At 42.6% G+C, this 20,332-nt stretch overlaps 1 pseudogene; it reads right to left on the bottom strand.

Annotated features, from left to right (window-relative positions):
- Nucleotides 1-16,091: 16,091 nt before the first annotated feature.
- Nucleotides 16,092-20,332, bottom strand: part of LOC117020685 (60S ribosomal protein L13-like) — a 41,644-nt pseudogene continuing 37,403 nt past the window's right edge.

Raw genomic sequence — 20,332 nt, 5'->3', positions numbered from 1 at the left:
GTCCCATTCTTCTGAGGGCGCATGAGTAAAATTCCTTATTTCATATCCTCGGGTTCCATTTTACATTGAAATCCTTTTACACTAACTAGTTGGTGGTGTAATACCTATACTAATTCATGAAATGAGATCGGAAAGTATTACCTACAAGAAACTCCTCACCTTGCCATGCCCTTGGACAACTTCCCACCGTCCCGCCTTCGCGCCGTTACCACAGATGGACTATACATACTGCTAGCCGAAGAAACCCTTCCACCTGTGTACTAGATCCCACCCCTCTTGCCTACTCTAGGACATGGCTCCAGCCTTTCCCCCTCACTCCTGCTCCATCAGTGTTCCCTTCTACTGTATCATTTCCAGCAACACACAAATATCTTGCTATTTCTCCCATCTTAAAAACAACAAAAACACCTCTCTTGACCTTACTTCCTTCTCTACGTTTGTTTCCTCTTGTAGCAATTTTTTTTAAAGAGCTGTCTATGCCCCACCTCCAATTCTTGTCCCCCTTGTTACCCACAATGGTTGTTTTTGCCCTCACCACTGTGTCTGAGCTCTCTTATCGAAGTCACCACTTGTCTTATTAGGGAGTCCACTTCATGGACGGTGTCGATGCCTGACCACTGCACTGTACACCTGAAGCTGAAGCTGAACAACATTGAATGTCAATTTAATATAATATATATGTAGTCGTGAGATGTGGAGTACAGCACAGGGAATAGAGTCCATGGAATTGTAGCAGCTATATATGATGTCAGAGGTGTAGTAGATTGAGGGAAGAGGTTTATCACTTTGTGAGGGGTGTAAATATCTATTACATGGTTTTGTACACCTGAAACTAAAAAAAGAAAAAGTTACCAGTGACCTTCAGTGCTCATTCTTAGTCCTTATCTTACCGATTTGACATAGTTGATTACTATCCCCTCCATGAAATCCTTTGTCATGGGGCCTCCAGGATATCACATGCTGTGGTTTTCCTTACTAACCTCTTCCAGCCTCCTCGGCTTTTCTGCTCCTTGCCTAGTTTTAACTACTTTCCTGGACCTTTAATGTTTGAGTGACTAAAGGTTCTTTCCTATCCCCGCCTGTTCCCTGTTACTGAATCTGAGGGCTCTCAAAATCTACTAGTTGATGATTCGTTTCCTGAACGCCAGACTCAAATCCAACTCCTATCCAGCTCATTAGTTATGTAAAGGACATCTAACCTCAACATATTCCAAATTCTTCTGATCTTGTCTCCCAAACTTTTTCTTTCCCAGATTTATCCATCTTGGTAAATTAAATGGAGACTCCATTCTTCTAATTGCTTAGGCCAAAAAACTGGGGTCATCCTTGACAATGTACTTTCTCTTGTACCTCACACCCTGTTAGCAAATCCTATGGATCTTTATTAAAAATACATCCAGAATCTGGGCACTTACCACTGCACTTGCTTTTATCACTCCAATCCAAGCTACTGCTCTCTCTTGCCTGTCTTCCCCGCTTTGCCTCCCTACAGGCTATTCTCAGCACAGTAATCAGGGTGATCCTGGTAATACACCAGATCATGTTACTTCTTACCTCAAATGCTCCAGTGGCTTTTGTGGAGGCGGGGAGGGTTCTATGGAAAGTAACCTCACAGGGTGATCAGATCATAAATTCCTTACTGGGCAGGTCGAGGTGGGTAGTCAAGCCCCAGGCCTATAACTTCTTTAGTAAAAGGCTTATCTTTGCCTTAAGCAAGCCCTGTCCATTGTTCTTGAGCCTCTAGGTTGACACACCTTTGAAATGCCAGCAGTAATAGCCCTTCAAGGGGGTATTAACTCTCAAGAGAGGAGTAATCTTGGTCACTAGCCTATTATCCACTTCCCACCTTGCTTTCTCCAATCTTCCTTATAGCCACTCCTTAATTTCAAATGCATAAAAGATGCTGCAAAACTGTTATTCTCTGGAGCATTTGAGATCTTGGTCCCTGGCATATGTGGTCAGTTGGGTTCAAATAAACTCTTACAAAAATTCTCCACAGGTTTGGACGTTTCTTATGTTGACAATATCAGACCTTGTGTCCAATAGTTTTCAAAATGTTGGGCTATTTCCTTTCCCCAGGGTACGGTTACCTAAGTTAATGTCTGTTGGTCCTGTTGGGGGAGGACTAGAGCAGTTGTCACGGAGACTTGCCAAGCTGTTGCAGGGAACTTCTTCCTGAGGACTGGCCTTCCCTTTAGTCGGTGGACTCTGAAAATTAGCTCAGGTCCAGAAACTGGTCAAAGAATTCTGACTTTTTAACGACATAGCTGCCCTCAGCCTCCTCACGTTCCTTTCTCCTGACAATACAGATCAGTGCACCAGAATCACCTAGAGGTCACAGATTGCTGAGTTTCTAACTGGGTAGGTGGGGGCTCGGGCCTGAGAATTGGGGTTCCTTACCATTTTCTTCATGACGCTGATGCCGCTGGTCAGGGGACCACACTTGGAGAACATGATATAGGTTGATCTTGCATCTTGGGACTCCAGCCATTTCCACAGCTCTCTGTGCATCGTCTCCCTGCTTGCTGCTCTGACCTTGCTGTTCAGTGAGATATTTGCTCCCATCTTCTATCTGGCAGTTGAACCTTATCATCTGGCCTCTGGTATTCTGGGCTCTCCTCATTGATCAACCATTGGATGCAGACTGTCTTTGGGGAGAGGGCATGACCTTGGACTACGGCTCTGAGCGTCTGAAGGCAATCTTTGGGGTCAGGCTCTGAGCTGTCAACACTCTCAGCAGCTGGGGAAAGTGGGTGCATTGGTCTTAAAGGGGAAATGTGGGCAGTGCTCTTCAGACCCAGCATGCATCTGCCAGCATCCGTCTCGTGGCCGGGACTAGAGGGGAGGAAGATGTGCCTTAGGCACAAAAAAAGAATCAAAATAAATATCTTGATGCAATATTTTCAAAAATCAAAATGCAAAATAAAAAAAACCCGTGATGAGTAAAATACTAAAATTCACTTTTTGCCTTAGGCTCCAGTATTGTTTAGCATGGCATCATCTATCTGCCCTCACTGGAATGTCCCCTCTGTGAGGGCAGGGGGTTTTGTCTGGTTCACTGGTATACACCCAATACTTAGAAGAGTGTCATTATTCATAACACATAGTCAGTGTTCAATAAATATTTGTTGAATGAGACAGTTAAGGCATTTGAAGAAAGAATGACCACTTATATACACTTCCCCGTTTCCCCCTTTTGTCCCCCCAGTGTTTCTCCACTAGTATTGACTACACAAGGGGCTACCTTCACCTTGCCCAGGAGACTTGGAGGGAGCTATGCTCAACTGAGGGAAAGCATCTCAACAAAATAGGATATATTTTATTACAAAGCTCAATTTTGAGGTGTATGTGTTTAAAAATGTTTTCTTAATTGATCATCAGATTTAAGGGATATATGGAGTGCATGTGATTGTCCTAACTAACTATAGCTGTTAGTTGTCAGCTTGTATAATTATGAGAAGTGGTTTTCAGAACTGCCCCTAAAAAATTGTCCAGCCAGCCTCCTAAGTCTAGATGGATTTAGAATTCCAGGACCAAAAGTTAAACAGAAAACCTTGATGCAGAGTGGAAAGTGTAATGAATGCTCAGCGGGCTGCTCACTGTTTCCTGTCTCAGTGAGAGCTGTGAGAGGCCTGAGGGGGGCGCTAGGTTGACGCTAGTACATAGAGACACCTGGGTGTGGGCTCGCTGGCAGCACGTTTGCACGTAGTGGCCAGGGCTTGCCGGTCACTGATTCTATCTAGTAAGTTCTCTCCTCACTGCAGCACCTGTTGTCACCACACTACACTTTTTACATCGACAACCAAATTTAACTATTTTTTTTTAGCCACTCAAGGTCAGATAAGAATCTCAGTGACAGGAGATGTGTTGATAGAAGTAGAGGTTGAAGTAATGTGTGACCAAGAGCCAAGGAATACAGGCAGCCTCTGAAAGCTGGAAAGGGCAAAGAATGGGTTCTTTCCTTGAGACTCAGAAGAAACACAGCCTTGCGGACACCTTGATTTATCCCCCCTAAGACCCAATTTTGGACTTCTGACCTTCAGGATTGTAAGAAAATAAATTTGTGTTGTTTTAAACCATTAAAAAAAAAAAAGAATCTCAGTGAGTTAAAGGCAATTCCCATTAACTATAAAAAAATGAGATTGTGTCTTGCCAAGGCAAGGGTACTGAAGAAACGCCAAGCATCAAATCTCCAATGTCATTTAAAACAAAAAACGAGCCTGCCAAATAAAAATTTAGACCTGAGAAATTTCCGAAGCAGGTGAACTGAGTGGCTGTCTTGCCTCTCTCTAGAGCAACAGCCAGCACTGCAGGCGGCAGGAGTGTTGACGGGGACCTGCCTCATCACGTGTGGACGGTATCCTCCCAGGTGCAGAGACATGGAAGGAGAGCACCCCATTGTGAAGCTAGGGGATGAAGGAACTGACTTGTACTGAGCATCTACTATGACAGGCATTATATTAGATACTGTATATATGCATGTATATATGTATAATATATATGAGATACAGATATTTTAACTGTTGCAGAAATTCTGTGAGAAAGGTGTCATAAACCCTGTTTTACAGGTGAAAACAGGATCAGAAGACTAAGTTAATTTTTCAAGGTCACACAGCTAAGTCTGCAGTTCTGGCTCTTGCTCCAGAGAGAGGCAAGACAGCCGCTCAGTTCACCTGCTTCTGAAATTTCTCAGGTCTAAATTTTTATTTGGCAGGGCTTGTGTTTTGTTTTAAAATGACATTGGAGATTTGATGCTTGGCATTTATTCTGTACCCTTGCCTAGGCAAGACACAAACAATCTCATTTTTCTATAGTTAATGGGAATTGTCTTTAACTCACTGAGATTCTTTTTTTTAATGGTTTAGAACAACACCAGATGTTATCTTAAAATATGTATACCTTCTGTATATCAGGTCACCTCCCAAAAGAAATGTGACTGTATCAGAACAAGGCCAAAGTCGTAAGGGTCATGGCTCATCCTTCAGTCATAGTGCACTTCCAGAAAGACAAATGGGGGGCACCCCTTTCCTGATGGTCACGAGTCAGGGCACCAGTGCCAGGTTGAGGGCAGGTCCCTCTCTTCTACAAGCAGACCTCGGCAGCTGCTCCATAGGCCACAGCAGGTGGATCCTCAATGCCTTGGCTTTGGTTTAGCTCCCAAGAAAATGCAGGAACCCCACAGGGCAGCTGTACTGAGCCACGCCAAAGGGGGCCATTTGAGACGCGCTGGGTTCTGGGCACCATCCACACAGAACACGACAGTGCAGGATGGCCGGATGTGGCCCTGACAAAGTTCCCTCTTTATTTTCCACCAAATATGTGCAAATGCTTTTTTTCAAGGAGAACTTTTCCTCATTAAAAAGTTTTCAGCCACTGGACCCTAGATAACCCTCCTGAAGGGGTTTTGTTTTTTCGTTTCCTGCACTTACTTGCCTGGCACAGCGATAGCTCCACCGAGTGAAGAATAGTATGCCTTGGAAAGGGAATCTAGGTCAGCCCGTTCTTTCTGCTGCTCACACCACTAGAGGGCATGAAGTATCTCTGACAGAAGAGCTAACCGGGCTGGCAAGTGTAAATTGACCAGCAAAAGCTGGAGGCATGCCTGTGTTCAACTCATGATGAAAACGTTTTTACCAAAACCAGTCTCATATGGGCACTTCCAGCAGACACACAATCCAGCTGAGAAGCAGGCCATCAGAACGGGGGAGGGCACCTCAGGAGGCATGCCATTTGATCATTATGGAAACACTGCTCCAACTTCTGAAGACTTTGACAATGTGTACCTGAAGAGCGGGAGTGCTACACGGCTTTGAAACCCTCTGAGGCATGAGGTCAGACTCCATTTTCTAGAAGCCTATAATCTAAACGAATATGTGTTTAATAATGTGATTTCTTTGGGAGGTGGGGGGCAGGCAGTCAGATTGTAAATCCCAAGGTCCTCAGGAGGTTTTGTTAATCAAAGCTTTAAAAAAATAATCCCAGAATCTCACACAAGCAATAGCCTGCGTTATTTTTTTTAATTGAGATATAATTGTCATATAACTGAGTAAGTTTGACGTGTACAAGGTGTTGATTTGATACATTTATACATTGCAATATGATACCACCTTAGCACTAGCTAACACCTCCATCATGTTGTATAATTTTATATATGTGTGTGTGTGTGTATATATATATATATATATTTTTTTTTTTTTTTCTTTTTGGAGTGAGAGCAATTAAGATTTAGTCTCTCAGCAACTTTTAAGTATATAATGGAGTATTATTAACTATAATCCCCTTGCTGCACATAATATTCCTAGAACTTGCAACTGGACATTTGTACCCTTTGACCAACATCTCCCCAATACCTCCACCCCCCGGTAACCACCATTCTACTCTTTGTTTTTACCTGTTCAGCTTGCTTGTATAAGTGATATCATTACAATGTTTGTCTTTCTCTGTCTGGCTTATCTCAGTTAGCATAATGTCCTCAAGTTTCATCTATGTTGTCAGTCATAAAAGGCAGGATTTCCTTCTTTCTCATTGTTGAATAATATTCCATATACAGAGGGTGCCAAAACAAATGTATACACATTTGAAGAAAGGAAAAAAGGTATTAAATTTTAATGCGGGATATATACCAGTAACAAAAGATGAAGACAAGTCATGTGTATACATGTTTTTGGCACCCCCGGTATATGTGTGTACCACATCCTTATCTATTCGTCTTAGGTTGTTTTCATATCTTGGCTATTTTCAATAATGCTGCATTAAAGATGGGATTGCAGATATCTCTTCAAGATCCTATTTTCATTTTCTTTAAATATAGTCCCAGAAGTGAGATTGCTGGTAGTTCTATTTTCAATATTTTGAGAAACCTCCATACTGTTTTCCATAGTGGCTGCACCAATTTACATCCCCACCAACACTGAACAAGGGTTACCTTTTCTTCACGTCCTACACTTGTTATTCCTTATATTTTTGATAATATTTTTGATAATAGCCATTCGAACAGTTGTGAGGTGAGATCTCATTGTGGTTTGATTTGCAGTTCCCTGATGATTAGTGATGCTGAGCATCTTTTCATGTACCTGTTGGCCATTTGTATGTCTTCTTTGGAAAAATGTCTATTCAGGTCCTCTGTCCATTATTTTATCAATTGTTTGGGGTTTTTTTTGCTATTGAGTTATGTGAATTCTTTATATGTTTTGATATTAATCCCGTATCAGCTATATGATTCGCACATATTTTCTCCCATTCTGTGAGTTAACTTTTTGTTTTATTGATGATTTCCTTTTCTGTGAGGAAACCTTTTTGGTTTGATGGAGTCCCACTTGTTTATTTCTCTTTTTGTTGCTTTTTCTTTTGGTGTCAAATCTAAAAAATCATTGCCAACACTGCTGTCAAGGCTCTTACCTGCTATGTTTTCTTCTAGGAGTTTTACAGGAGGTATGGGTTTGACACTTGGAGCATTGGGAATGCCCCTGGGCCAGCTGGAGGGATCCTCAGGTGAGGTTTTCCCAGCATGACATGAGTGGGCTTCTGGCTGGAGTCTAGAATCAGTCTTATGCTGCCGGATTGCTGACGTCCCTCCTCCCAGCAGCTTGCATATTGGCAATCCATATTTTAGCATCCACACAGATGTGATGATGGAGAAAACATGGGACTGAGGGCCACACAGCTGCCATTCACTAGCTTTGTGCTGGCAAAAATACCTAATCTGAACATGAACACAATGGCACAGTACCTCCTGTGTAGCAGTGTTCAACACCAACAAGTATTTATTTATCAAGGACCTACTACATGCCAGGTGCTGCTCTAAGCACTACGCATCAGATAAATGATAAGATAGACGTACCTGCCTTTTGCATGTTACATTCTGTCACCAGGAGGGACGTATCTAACGTGCCTGCACAGTGCTCGTCACAACACCTAATACGTGTTAGTTTTCTTCTCCTGTCCTTTCTCTCCTGTCCCGTCCTCTTCAAAAACATGGATTGTGGGCCAGATCAAGATTTTCCCCAGCAAAGTGAGTTTCTGGAGCAACATGGCAAGATGATCTATTTTTTTATGGCTGGATAGTATTCCATTGTGTGTGCTTGAGCACATTATGCTAAGTGAAATAAGTCAGACAGAGAAAGACAAACACTACATGATATCACTTATATGTGGAATCTTAAAAAAAAGTCAAACTCCTAAAAAACGAGTAAAATGATGGTTACCAGGGCATGACAGGTGGGGAAGAAAAAGATTGATGTTGTTTAAAGGTACAGACTTGCAATGAGTACTAAATAAGCTATAGAGATCTAATGCACAGTATAATGAATATAGACAACAATATTGTACTATAATTGTGTAATGTGAAGAATATCGCAACAACTATAATCACATTACAATATATAAATGTATCAAAGTAACACATTGTACACCTTAGATTTATACAAGTTATATGTCAAATGCATTCAATAAAAATGTGGGTTTTGAAAACACAAAGGAGATCCTTTCATACTTTATTTTTTAAATCTGCCTTTACTTAGCACTTACTGTTTGCCAACCTGTGCTAAGCCTGAGGGATCTATAATGGATATTTGCTGTTATCGGGCCACCATTGCCTGAGCCACCCCCCTTATTTGAAGAATCTCTTGACCTTCTCTGACCAGGCTGAAAACATCAGCTACTCACCTTCCTAGTGTCTCTTACATTCAGAGTATGGGCACCTTGACTAAGGTTTAGCCAATCAGATGTGTGCACCCCAGTGTGATCTGGGAGCCAGAGAAGCCAGGAAGTAGGGAAGGTGGATGATCCACCAAGGGGGAGGGCTTTGGCAGATGCTGAAATGACCTCTAGTTTCCAGGAACAGTGGGCAATGCCAGTGGGAAGGCAGTGCATTCTGGACGTCAAGTGGCCTGGCTTGGTGGTGTGCTTTTGCATGTGCCCCTGGCTTCTTTTAGTTTCCTTTTTTCAAGCCCAACTTTCTGATCTTTCTACGGGTTCAGTGAGCTACCCAGTTCCTTTTAGCAAAATCCTTGTGTATTTAAGTCGACACAAATGGATTTTGTTCCTTGCAGCTAAGAACCCCAATGGATACGGAAGAAAAACAATTAAGACTGACCCCTGTCCCTTAGGAGCTCAGCACAATTAAGACTGACCCCTGTCCCTTAGGAGCTCAGCACACAATGATTTCAGTGCAGTCGGTGTACTTGAGGAAAGACAGGACACTTTTGGAGCATCTACTAGCTGGACAATGAGATTCAGTAATGAACACACAGAACTTCTAGAAACGAGGAACTCAGTCTATTGGGAGAGACAGATGCATCAACAGATAATTGTATAACAATGCCGTAAAAACACTGCTACAGACGTGTGCAGAGAGTCCTGGAAGCACCAAGGAGGAACTCACAACCAGCTCAGGTGAAGCAGGATGCTGATCAAAGAAGGCTTCGGAGAGGGGTGTGTGATGTTTGAGGCAAGTCTTCAAAGAAGCGTAAAAGTAAGTCAGACAAAGGCAGAGAAGCATGGAGAAAAAGAAGGCATTCTCTGTAAGAGCAAAGGCCCAGCAAAGAGATTCAACATGATGTGTGTGGAATTAAGCAGTTTGGCATTGCTAGAACCACTGTGTTCCTGGGGAAGAATAAAAATGTTACCATGGTACACCTGAAGCTGAAGCTGAACAATAATGAATATCAACTACAATTTTTTATATATATACAGTTACAAGAAGCCGAGTACAGCATTAGGAATAGAGACAGTGGAAATGTAATGGCTGAGTGCGATGTCAGAGGGGTAGTGGATGGGGGGAGGGGGTTGTCACTGTGTGAGGGATGTAAATGATAAATGTCTATTACATTGTTTTGTGCACCTGAAACTAAAAAAAAAAAAAATGTTACCGTGGACTGAGAGAGACAGCTGTGCTTTGAGTATAGTATTTGAATGCAGAGGTAAGAATGGGGAGATCTGCTTAGGAGGATGGGAGCTGGTGTGGATCAGGGGTAAGGAAAAAGATCAGTGGTGCAGAGGGCCCAGGAGAGGCTGGCAGCCATAGTATGTTAGTGGGACTGGCCCATGTGGGACAACTTGCTCCAGAGATACTTTGCTACCAGTATATGGATAGCAATAAAAAAGGACATTGGTCCGGAATTGGAGTTTTGTTGTGAAAACAGAAGCAGGCATCTGAATTTGGAGCCCCTAACCTTGGACCAGGTTTGCTCAGGTAGAACTAGGCACCCACTTCTGCCTTTGGTTCAGATGGGGGAGAAGAGAATGGAACTGGGGTGAGGAGGGTGGCAGGGTATGGTCTTCAGTGAAATCTGTTACATGTGGCCCAAACCCATTTCACACCCTAATGCAAGAGTCATTATACAGTTTGAGTATAAAAGAAAATTGTGAATGTAATTTTAAAAATAATCATCTCAATTGACTACACTATGGGGTCAGGATGTTCTTCACATTTTTATAGTTCATTGACACAGCATTCATGTCTCCTGAGGGGAAAATGTATAGGTCCTATAGTCTTTAAGCATTTTAAGGAAAAAGCTTGTAATAGACAACTCTCTATGTATAAAGCATCTATTTAATCTTCATTAAAAGCTCCCTGAGCATTATTATTAACCCATTTTACAGATAGAGAAACCAAAGGGCAGAGAACTTAAGAGACTTCCCCAAGGTCACATAGGTGACAAGTGGAAAAGCTGAGATCTGAACCCAGGTAGTCTGGCTCCAAGAGGTGGCACCTTTAACCACACACTCTACCGCTTCTCCTTGGAAACGTCACCTCTTCCTCACTATTATGGGCTGAATTTTGTCCTCTCAAAATTCATTTGTTGAAGTCCTAGCCCCTAATACTTCAGAATGTGACTGTATTTGGAGAAAATGTTTTTAAGGAGGCGATTACATTAAAATGAGTCTGTGAGGGTGGACCCTAATCCAGTCTGACTGGTGTCCTTATAAGAAAAGGAAATATGGACACAGACACTTACAGAGGGAAATGATGTGGAGACACGGAGAGAAGACGGCTGTCTACAAGCCCAGGAGAGAGACCTCAGAAGAGACCAGCCCTGCCAAAAACATCACCTTGAACTTCCAGCCTCCAGCACTGTGAAAAAGTAAATTTCTGTTGTTTAAGCCACACAGTCTGTGATACTTTGCAATAGCAGCCTTAGCAAACTACTACCCTCATAGACCATCAGTTAAGAAAGACCAAAAAAAAGGAGCAAGCGAAAAAGAAATTAACCTCTTAAGAGAATTCTCCTCCTCATTTAAAATACAAAATATGTGTATTTCATTAGATAAGGGAATCTTAATAGGACCATGTTTTAAAAGAATTAATCTGGAATTCAGTTGTATACTGGGAATAAAATAAAGCAAAGAAATGGTCTCCATTTACATTGAAGTAGTCTCATAGACAGGAAAGGATAGCTTAATTAAGGCCAAAATGTGTTTGTTAATTAGCTGTCATCCTCTCCAGTGAGCCTACCAAGGGATGTCATAAACAATTAGAGAGCATGGATTTATTGATGGAAAGATGAGGTAAGCTGAGCATTAAGTGCACTGTGTTTCCTTAGAGGGCGGCAGTATTTTCATTAATAATGAATTCTGTCTTTCCTCATGTCTTCTGAGTTTCCCACAATACTGGAATTATTGACGTGAAACATGAGACCTTCCAGTAATTACAGGCAATTGAGAGATTCTTAGAAAGTGTGATAGCATATTCCAGAGGAAAAATAATTTCCAGCATACTATCTTTTACTCTAACGAATTTCAGCTCCGTGTATCTAGTGCTGACTACTTGCAAGGTGGTTTGGTGTGGCTCTGCGGGATTCATCATGTTTAGGATTCCAGAAGCACTCCAGAAGCACTCCTGAAGCCCTTAGGAGGTCTGTTTTCTGACAATGTAAGAGAAATAAATTAGGGAGCATCCCAGTCACAGGAGTGAGTCATTTTAAGATTGAAAAGCATTTTTTGTAGATTTGAAAAAATTCAAACTTTGACTAGATTATCCCATTTTTAGCTCCTGTCCCATGCTTTATAGAACAATGTGTTCCATGTTTGAAAAAAATTGAAAATCAAGCAGTTTAATTAAACGTTTCATTTTTACAGAAATTATTGTCTCATTTCTCTACACGCAAGAGTCTCGGTTCTCCTTTTGCTGACGTATTTTCTACTAGCCTTCAAGGGCACCAACATTCTGTGTAGACTAATACAGAGTCAACATGATGTACGTCCCCAGAAAACTCCATCTTGGGTTAGGGAAATGGTCGAGACAATTTTTTTTCTCAAGGGCACTCACCTTTGAAAGTGAAATCAATTGAAATACCTTCACTTGACTCAGAGTTGGGGGAGAGAAGGAATTTTACAATTCTCAGAGACAATATACAGTGGTTGGCACTCACTCTAACTTTGAATAAATGAATGGGAAGAAAAGTAGAGGAAAGAGTGGGTAATAAAGAGGCAAAAACAGGAGACAAATAGAAATAGGCAAATAGATACAGATAAATAGAGAGTGTAAAAGAGAAGTGATGCTGAGACAAAAGCAAAGAAAGACGTGCTCAGACCCAGAAATGTATAGGAAGAAAAACGTATGCTAGAAAGAAATACAAGAGTCGTATTGGGGTCATAATAGCCCAAATTTCATATCTGACACCCCTTCTTTAAGATACTATTGCTTTAAAAGCTTTGTCCTATTTTTTGCTCCAAACCAAAAAAACAAAACAAAACAAATTAAATACGTAAACAAGAGGTAAGCCTTGTTCTACAAGCCAGAATAAAATAATGCTGAAGACTGGATCTGACTGGGATGGAGGTTTTTGACACACATGCGCGCGCGCACACACGATACTTTCGGATACCGCTAAGAGAACCTAGTGCTCTGCCAGTCAAACCGCAGTACGGTTCTGGAAGCCAGTCAGTGTGAGCAGACTTCCAGGCATGGTGATTTACATCAGCCCCCAAAACTGGCCAACAGTGGGCTGGACTGACAGGGCTGCAAATTGTGGTCGGTTTCACTGTACGTAGAAGTGGCCGGAGGCTGCTGGTAAGCAGATCCAAAACCGCACTCATTCTTGGCTTTCTCTTCTTTTATAGGAACCTGACCTGCTGGCACCCTGCCGGGCCAGGCCTGTCCCTCCTCTGGTCTCGTCCTTGTTCAGTATGGTGCACAGCCTCATGGTCCAAGAGGGCTGGACTACAAGGCCTGGCCAGAATGGCAAGTTGAGTAAGAAGAAACATCCAAGGAGGATTTTCAAATTTCTTGCCATTCATTGGGCATTCTTGATTAACCTCAGGGATTTGGATCAAGCCAGTTATTCGCACGTACCAATATTTTTCATTCTCTACTGTTTGGAACCATCTCCCTTTTCCTCTTATATTCTCTGGACTTTTGGCATCTCTGCCTCTTTAAATGGCTTCTTCAATGTATGATTTTTGCCTACTCAGCTCTGATGATAGTTCACACAAACAGTAAGGTGTTGAATCCTGGTATATTTTAGCGCGAATCTACCCTTGGCGTTACCCTGAAGGCAGCAATGAACAAAAATTCTGCTGGGAAAATACAGTAACATTGCAACGGGTAGTGGGGGTGAATTTGTACACACATCATTTGTTTTCAAATTTTCCATACCCCAAGGCATCCCCAGGGCTGAGTTGCTTAGTGAATTCTAGGAAAGTAGAGGAACTTGGAAACGTATGATTCGGTGGCTCAGTTAGTGGATATTCCACCACCTGCTTGCCGACCACAGGGAATTTCACAGCCGGTGCATATGTGGCGGCAGCTGCCAGGCGACAGAACGAAAGTGAGTTGTGGATTTTTCTATCTTTTCATTCAGCTTTGTCTCAAATGCTCTTCTCTTTTCAAGAATCATCTTAATGCCTTTAAAGTTAACACTACAAGGAATCGAAGTCTCATTTCCTGGAAATACAGGGCTGGACAGCAGCCATCCCTCAAATGAGCCCCCATGGAGAAGACTTGGAGATGTGAGCTCCCAACTCAGGTTTCCTGTGGATGCATATTAAACCCCACAGACTGGAAGCTGAGGTCATGGATTACGTTCTCACTGCTGTCAAGGGTCAGTTCGACTTGTACTTCCTGTCATTGTTGTCTTAGATCATGCCTGACTCAATCCCTCTTAGCCCATTTCCTCATACACAGATTCTAATGAGCTGTGAAAAAATGCCATTAATATCTCCACCTTGAAGAAGAGATGCTGATGGTAAAAGGGTCGGGGCATTGCTGTGGATTGGCAATGATAGGGGTCAAATAAAATTGGGCAGCAAATCAGGGAATGGGGTCCTTGTAGTCATTCGGGGAGAAGACATTATTAAGCAGGCTGGCCAATGTCACCATTAAAATGTTTCTTGTTTTTCTCTGAAACTCCATTTGCATTACTGAGGTGGCATGGGGTTGTGGTGGGAGGAACTCGACCTTTGCTACCAGATAAGTACAGGTAGGAATCTTGCCTCTGTCACTAGGCTCTGTGATATGGGACAGGTTTCTTAACCCTTAGCCTCAGGTCAGGGATAATTCCAAACTCTCAAAACTGTTGCAAATAACCATGATCGTGGATTAAGAAGTGATTGGCACCTACAGGCACTCATTACACGATGGAGCTATTAATAAAAATAACTAAATGTGTGCCCAATGACGCACTGGCCTGATGCTTGCGTTCATGGGGGTAAGGAAAGAGTCAAGGTAATCAGGAAGCTAGCAGGAACCTGGCGAGAGCAACATTAAAGTCGCATCTCAAATGATGACCCAAAGAGATGACAATACAAGATAATGTCAAGAATTGTGAAGGGGTTGAAATTTTATGCTGCTTGCAAACTCACAACTTTGCCAATCACAGCTTCACTGGTGCTGGCAGAAGACACCAGACTCCTGGTCAGAGACAAAGGACCTTGTTACTCACAGCACAGCAGGCAGCCGCTGCCTGCACCTAATCCCAGCACCTCAGCTGTGCTGAACAGCATTCCTGGCGCCTCCTGCTCCCATAGCTGACAAAGGGCCTACTGATGTTTTCCTTTGTGCGATTTCCAATTAGGCTAGATTTGAAACTGTAGCCCATTGAAAGCAATTGCATCAGGGATTGTTTTTTGTGTTTTTTTTTTTTTTTTTACCTAGTTAATGAAAAAGAAAGAAATAAGGTACTTTGTTCCTTTCTGAATTTCTTTGGGGTTTCTGAGATTCAAACATGGTTTTGGAAAAATAGTTCTTTCAGAGGCCCCATGTGGGGATTATGGAATCCTGAGATTTGTCCAGATCAGTCTTCTTACTGTGCTTGTGTGAGGTCAGACATGGTTCTCCTAATGACCGAAGACCTCGAACACACACCGCCCAAGCGCTTCCAGCATTTCAGTTCCCACACTGGAACATGTCCTTGAATTCCAAGAGCAGAACCAACTTGAGGACCCTGCACCCTCATGTGGAGGCACGGCCCTGCCCCATTGTCAGAACACACAGGAATCTGCGTGTCCCAAGTTTTGATTAAAAAAAATGTCATCATAAAATGTGGCAAAATGAAATAATTGTCGTAGTGGGGAATTCAGGGACTACCTGTTTGAATCTGGTGACAGAGCAGCCTGGGGAGGTGCAGATGGATGACTCGGGCATTGTCCTTCCCCACACTTCTGAGAGGACACATTCCCACAGGCACTGAAGCCAGAAATCTGTCACCAGGCCCTGCTTTTCATATCTAATCAGTCACAAAGAGGGATGAGGATCCTACATGCTATCTCAGATCTGCCCACAATCTCTTTACTGAGAAGTTCTCTTTTTCTTTTTTATTCCTTTAGGGTTTTACTTTTTAAAATATAGATGACCAATCTAAAAATTTTCATTTTTGTTGTTGCATCCTATGAAGTAGAAATTTAATTGGATTTTGTCTTGAGCTCCCAAGAAGAGTTGGCAGTACTTCCTTACTACCCACTTACAACTCCCAACCCCACCTACAGGACACCCACGGCGGACACACACACACGCCACACATGCATGAATACCTGTGCACGCACACACAAACCTAGGGAAGACAACCCTTTCTTTCATCCCATGGGAATTCTTTCCATTTGCCCAAAACTCAGTTTCCTTCAGTCACTTCTAGGTGACATCCAAGAGGAGGCCCTCAAATCTGGATTTTCAGCACAGAGACGGGCTTGGCTGGCCTAGTGAAGCTGGGGTGCTTGGGGGTCCTGCCTCCACCCAGCACCAGGCTCGTGGTGTGGGTCAGCGGGCTCCGATCCCAGTGAGGACCTGGCCGAGCTGAGATCTCAGCACGTGTCAGTGCCAGGCCACCCAAGCCATTCTCCTCTCTGTGTGAGCAGAGCTGATGGGCAGAGAGAAGTTCTCCTCCCGCAGCATTCCCATTCCCAAGGCAGGAGAAGTGCCCTCTGTGATTTCGTGTGGAATCTGCCAGGAAGAGCTGCCTGAGAGAATAGACAATGGAGCCCTCTGTATTACTGCAGAAAAGGAGGAAAACATGCTGACATTTCAGGGGTTACATTAAGGATCTACTGTCACCTTGGGGCATCCCAAAGATCGCTTCATAGATGAGTCCTACCTTTTCCAGAGCTTAAATTAGCTTTCAAATATCTAAAAAGTTAGAGAACATATCATTTAATTAGAGGGAAACCCAGCTTCCTGCTCCATTCCCATAAAGGACTGATTGTGTGTGTGTGTGTGTACACCTGCGTGTGTACACCTGTGTATGTGTGTTTTACTTCACATTTTTGCATAGATTTTGTAATGTTGGGAGTTTCAAATAGCTACAGGCTTTATGTCCTCTACATAAGGCCCATTAGGACAGCTATAGCAAATATTCTGTTTTAGTATCAGGACTCAGCACAATGCCTCCCACAGGATACTGAACAAATGACTGATCCTGTGGGCTTATGCATCCTGGACTTCTGCTAATAAATATTGATACCCAGGAAGCCCACTCAGTAAATGCTCCTTAATTCTCAGTTGGTACAACAGAAATTCCAATAATGCCTGCCCACCCCTCTTCACACACAGTCTTGCAGGGATCTCACTCGTCAGCTGAAATGAACCGTAAGGTTGTTGCCTTAAGGTCCCGTGTTACGTAAATGTCACTGCTTTGTGCCTTCACAGCAGATTGTTTCCTTACTAATCACGAGAAGCTGTATGTTAAACAACTGAAGCAAAATTATAGTTGTCAAATGTCAAGAACACAGTGCATTTTTTATAATAACTTAACTCCCTGAATATTTAACATTCAATGATCTGGCTGTAGGTTTCTGGTTACACAAACGAGTAACGCTTAGTAAAGCCCAGAGACCACTGTTAGCTCTATCTTCTTACTGTGAGTCCAGCAGACTGAGGAATTATGAAAGGGGTTTTGTCCACCCTCTTAAATACACACGTGGAGTCCCAAAGTCCACTCAATCATTGGCAGTTGCGTTTGCCCGCCTAGCCACACCACAGCTCAGGTGTGTTAACCTCAGATGTTTAGCCCGAGACCAAGGAGCTGACGATCCCAAGCTCAGTTCACTCGGCTGCAGGCTGGTGTGACAGACTAATACGCGGTCCCAGCTTGAGCCAGCTTTGTTTTGGCTTGTGCTTAGAATTAGGGAGTAGGACCACAAGAGTGTGAATTGCGTGGAGGTTTCTTGGATGAAAGAGAAAGGTACAACTTCTTTTTTAATTTTTGCATATGCATCTGGGAGAAAAATTAAGAGGAGGAGTACCTGTATCTCAGATACCTGTTCCTCAGTCAATCCTAGAGACCAGGGGACTAGGACAGAAGCTGTTTGGGAGCACATAAAGACCATGCTGTGTGCAGGCACATCAGCTTTCCCTGGGACAGTTATGGAGGAGGGGGATTGCTGCCTTGTCACTTTATGAGCATCGAGCATCACAATGAGTGTTAGAGTTCCTGGCTACAACAGAGACGATATCTAGGACTCTTGGAAAGAATTGGTGAATGGGGAAGAAGCTGAAGTCCTTCATGAAGAGGTGGGTTAAAGGCTTGAGCTATTACTGTTGGAGAAAAAAATATCCCACTCTCCTCAGCCCAGTCTTTTTCTATGGTGACACTATCAGAAAATGCAGACCAGCAATCAAAAACAAATTAATTCTAATCTGTACTTGTATCTCTCAAGTGACATTCAAAAGGAAGTACAGTTTATAATCTCCAGTCTCACTCATTAAAATCTTCTTTCTCCTTCTTCCCAGGCTCCCACTCTGTCCTATCCTCTAGCTTACTCAGGCCTCTTGTTCCCTGCTTCCCTTTCTCAGCCTTTTTTGACACTAACCTTCATTTTTGGTGGTGCTTCTCACTTGGATTGATCAGATCTGAAAGATGTGAGTTTTGATCAGGATGGAGGTGAAATGGTGCAGAACACTAAGCAGGAAACACCAGCATTTTCCTCCGAAGGTAAAGGAGTGGGAGGCTTGAGGACCAAGACCTAGAGCAGTAGGAAGGGTATGGGCCAGAAGGGTGGTCAGAAGCGTTCACCTCCCTATTCATAAGGGTGCCCGCCAGATGGCTTAGGTGCTGCCATTTTGATCCTGATACTTTCGTGTGGTCATTTTGACCAGAATAAAACCAAACCATTAGCATTTTATTTTCTAAAATGAAAACCACTTCATTGTAATTTAATTTGATGACAAAAATAATCAATACCCATTTTACAAGAAGCAGACCATGCCCAAAATTATAACACAAAAACCAGCCAACACAAAATACTTGGTGGATATTTTTTCCAGAATTTGTCCACTGGATAGGTATAAAAATCAGTGGTTGGGTTTTCTGGGAAGCAGATTCTGAGGTGGAGTTTATTGTGCAGGACATTTATTAAGAATTGTCTAGGGGGTCAACACCTGTGTAAAGAAGGGGAAGAAAGCAGAATTGGATAGAGAGAAACCGAGCTGGGGTGCACGCCTGCTGACAGCCTTGGCTGGCCCTGCAGGAGCTCTGGAGTGAACCGAGCCCATCAGAGTTTTCTGTTGAGCTGAAATGACTAGCATTATACTCCTGCCTCCCTCAGGATGTGCCCACCCACCCTGCTCAGAAGGGAAAAACATTGGGAGAGGTGTCTCTGCAGCTGAGGCAATTCCTGAAGGGGCTGTCAGCTTGGCAACAGGTCCTTTTTTGAAGGGAGATCTGGGCAGTGCATCTTCATGTCCATCTCACACACACACACACACACACACACACACAGCATTAATTTTAAACAAAAATGTAATTACATCACTTATGCTCTTATGATACTGATCTTTTTTACTTAGCAACATAATATAAACATTCCCCCCATGCCACAAAATATAGATCACATTCATTTTTAATTACTGCACATATTCTATTAGATATGCAACAATTAAATCCCCTTTGGTGGGCATTTGAAAACCTTTCTATTTTTCTGCCTTTACAAGTAATTCAGTCATGAACATCCTAACTTATATATCTTTTCACACATGTCCTATTATTATCATAAAGTAATTCTCAAAAGTGAAATTTCTGGGCCAAAAGGTACGCATATTTACATTTTGAAGTACAGTGCCCAATTGCACCCCAGAAAGCTGTACCAATTTACCTGAGTACTGAGAGTGAAATCAATGTCAATCTTCCTAATCTTTGCTGATCTCATAGGTGAAAAGTAACTCATTGTTTTCTTAATAACATTCATTCATTAGTAGCCAGATTAAATGCTGTTTCATGAGTTGACAGATTGTATTTCTTCATTGGTTTTTCCTTTTGTGAATTACCTGTACCCACCCTTTGCCCATTTTTCTCTGGTTTGTAAGTGTCTATTATAGTAAACCTGTTTGGCATGTACCATATAATGTTATTTTCTAATATATCATCTGTGTCTTTTCTTCCTTCCTCCCGTCCTCTCTTTCTCTTTCTCTCTCTTTCTCTCTCTCTAAATCCATCTATCGTTTCTCTTAGAGTTTCTGGTTTGGGTGTTATTCCTAATAAATTTCTCTCTACCCAACTAAACAGAGATATCCTGAACTTCCTTCTGGTACTTTTATCATTCCTCACACTTTCAAGTTTTGTATCAGTAAGTAGCTAGATGGGCGGGAGGGGTGGGGGGTGGGGGGTGGGGGGGAGGGTGAGGGGATTGGAGGGCAATCGGTGACCATAGGATGGCCACGGGCTTGAAAATTAATCTGGGGAACGTAATTTGGTGGTTACCAGAGGGTAAGGGGGTTGAGGGGTGGGGGATGAGGATGAGGGGGATCAAATGTATGGTGATGGAAGGGGAGCTGACTCTGGGTGGTGAACACACAATGTGATTTATGGATGATGTGATACAGAATTGTACACCTGAAATCTATGTAATTTTACTAACAATTGTCACCCCAATAAATTAAAAATAAATTAATGAAAAAAAAGAAAAA

The sequence above is a fragment of the Rhinolophus ferrumequinum genome, chromosome 3 (assembly GCF_004115265.2).
Source record: "Rhinolophus ferrumequinum isolate MPI-CBG mRhiFer1 chromosome 3, mRhiFer1_v1.p, whole genome shotgun sequence".
In the NCBI taxonomy this organism is placed as follows: Eukaryota; Metazoa; Chordata; class Mammalia; order Chiroptera; family Rhinolophidae; genus Rhinolophus; species Rhinolophus ferrumequinum.
This window is presented reverse-complemented; position numbering and strand designations above follow the sequence as displayed.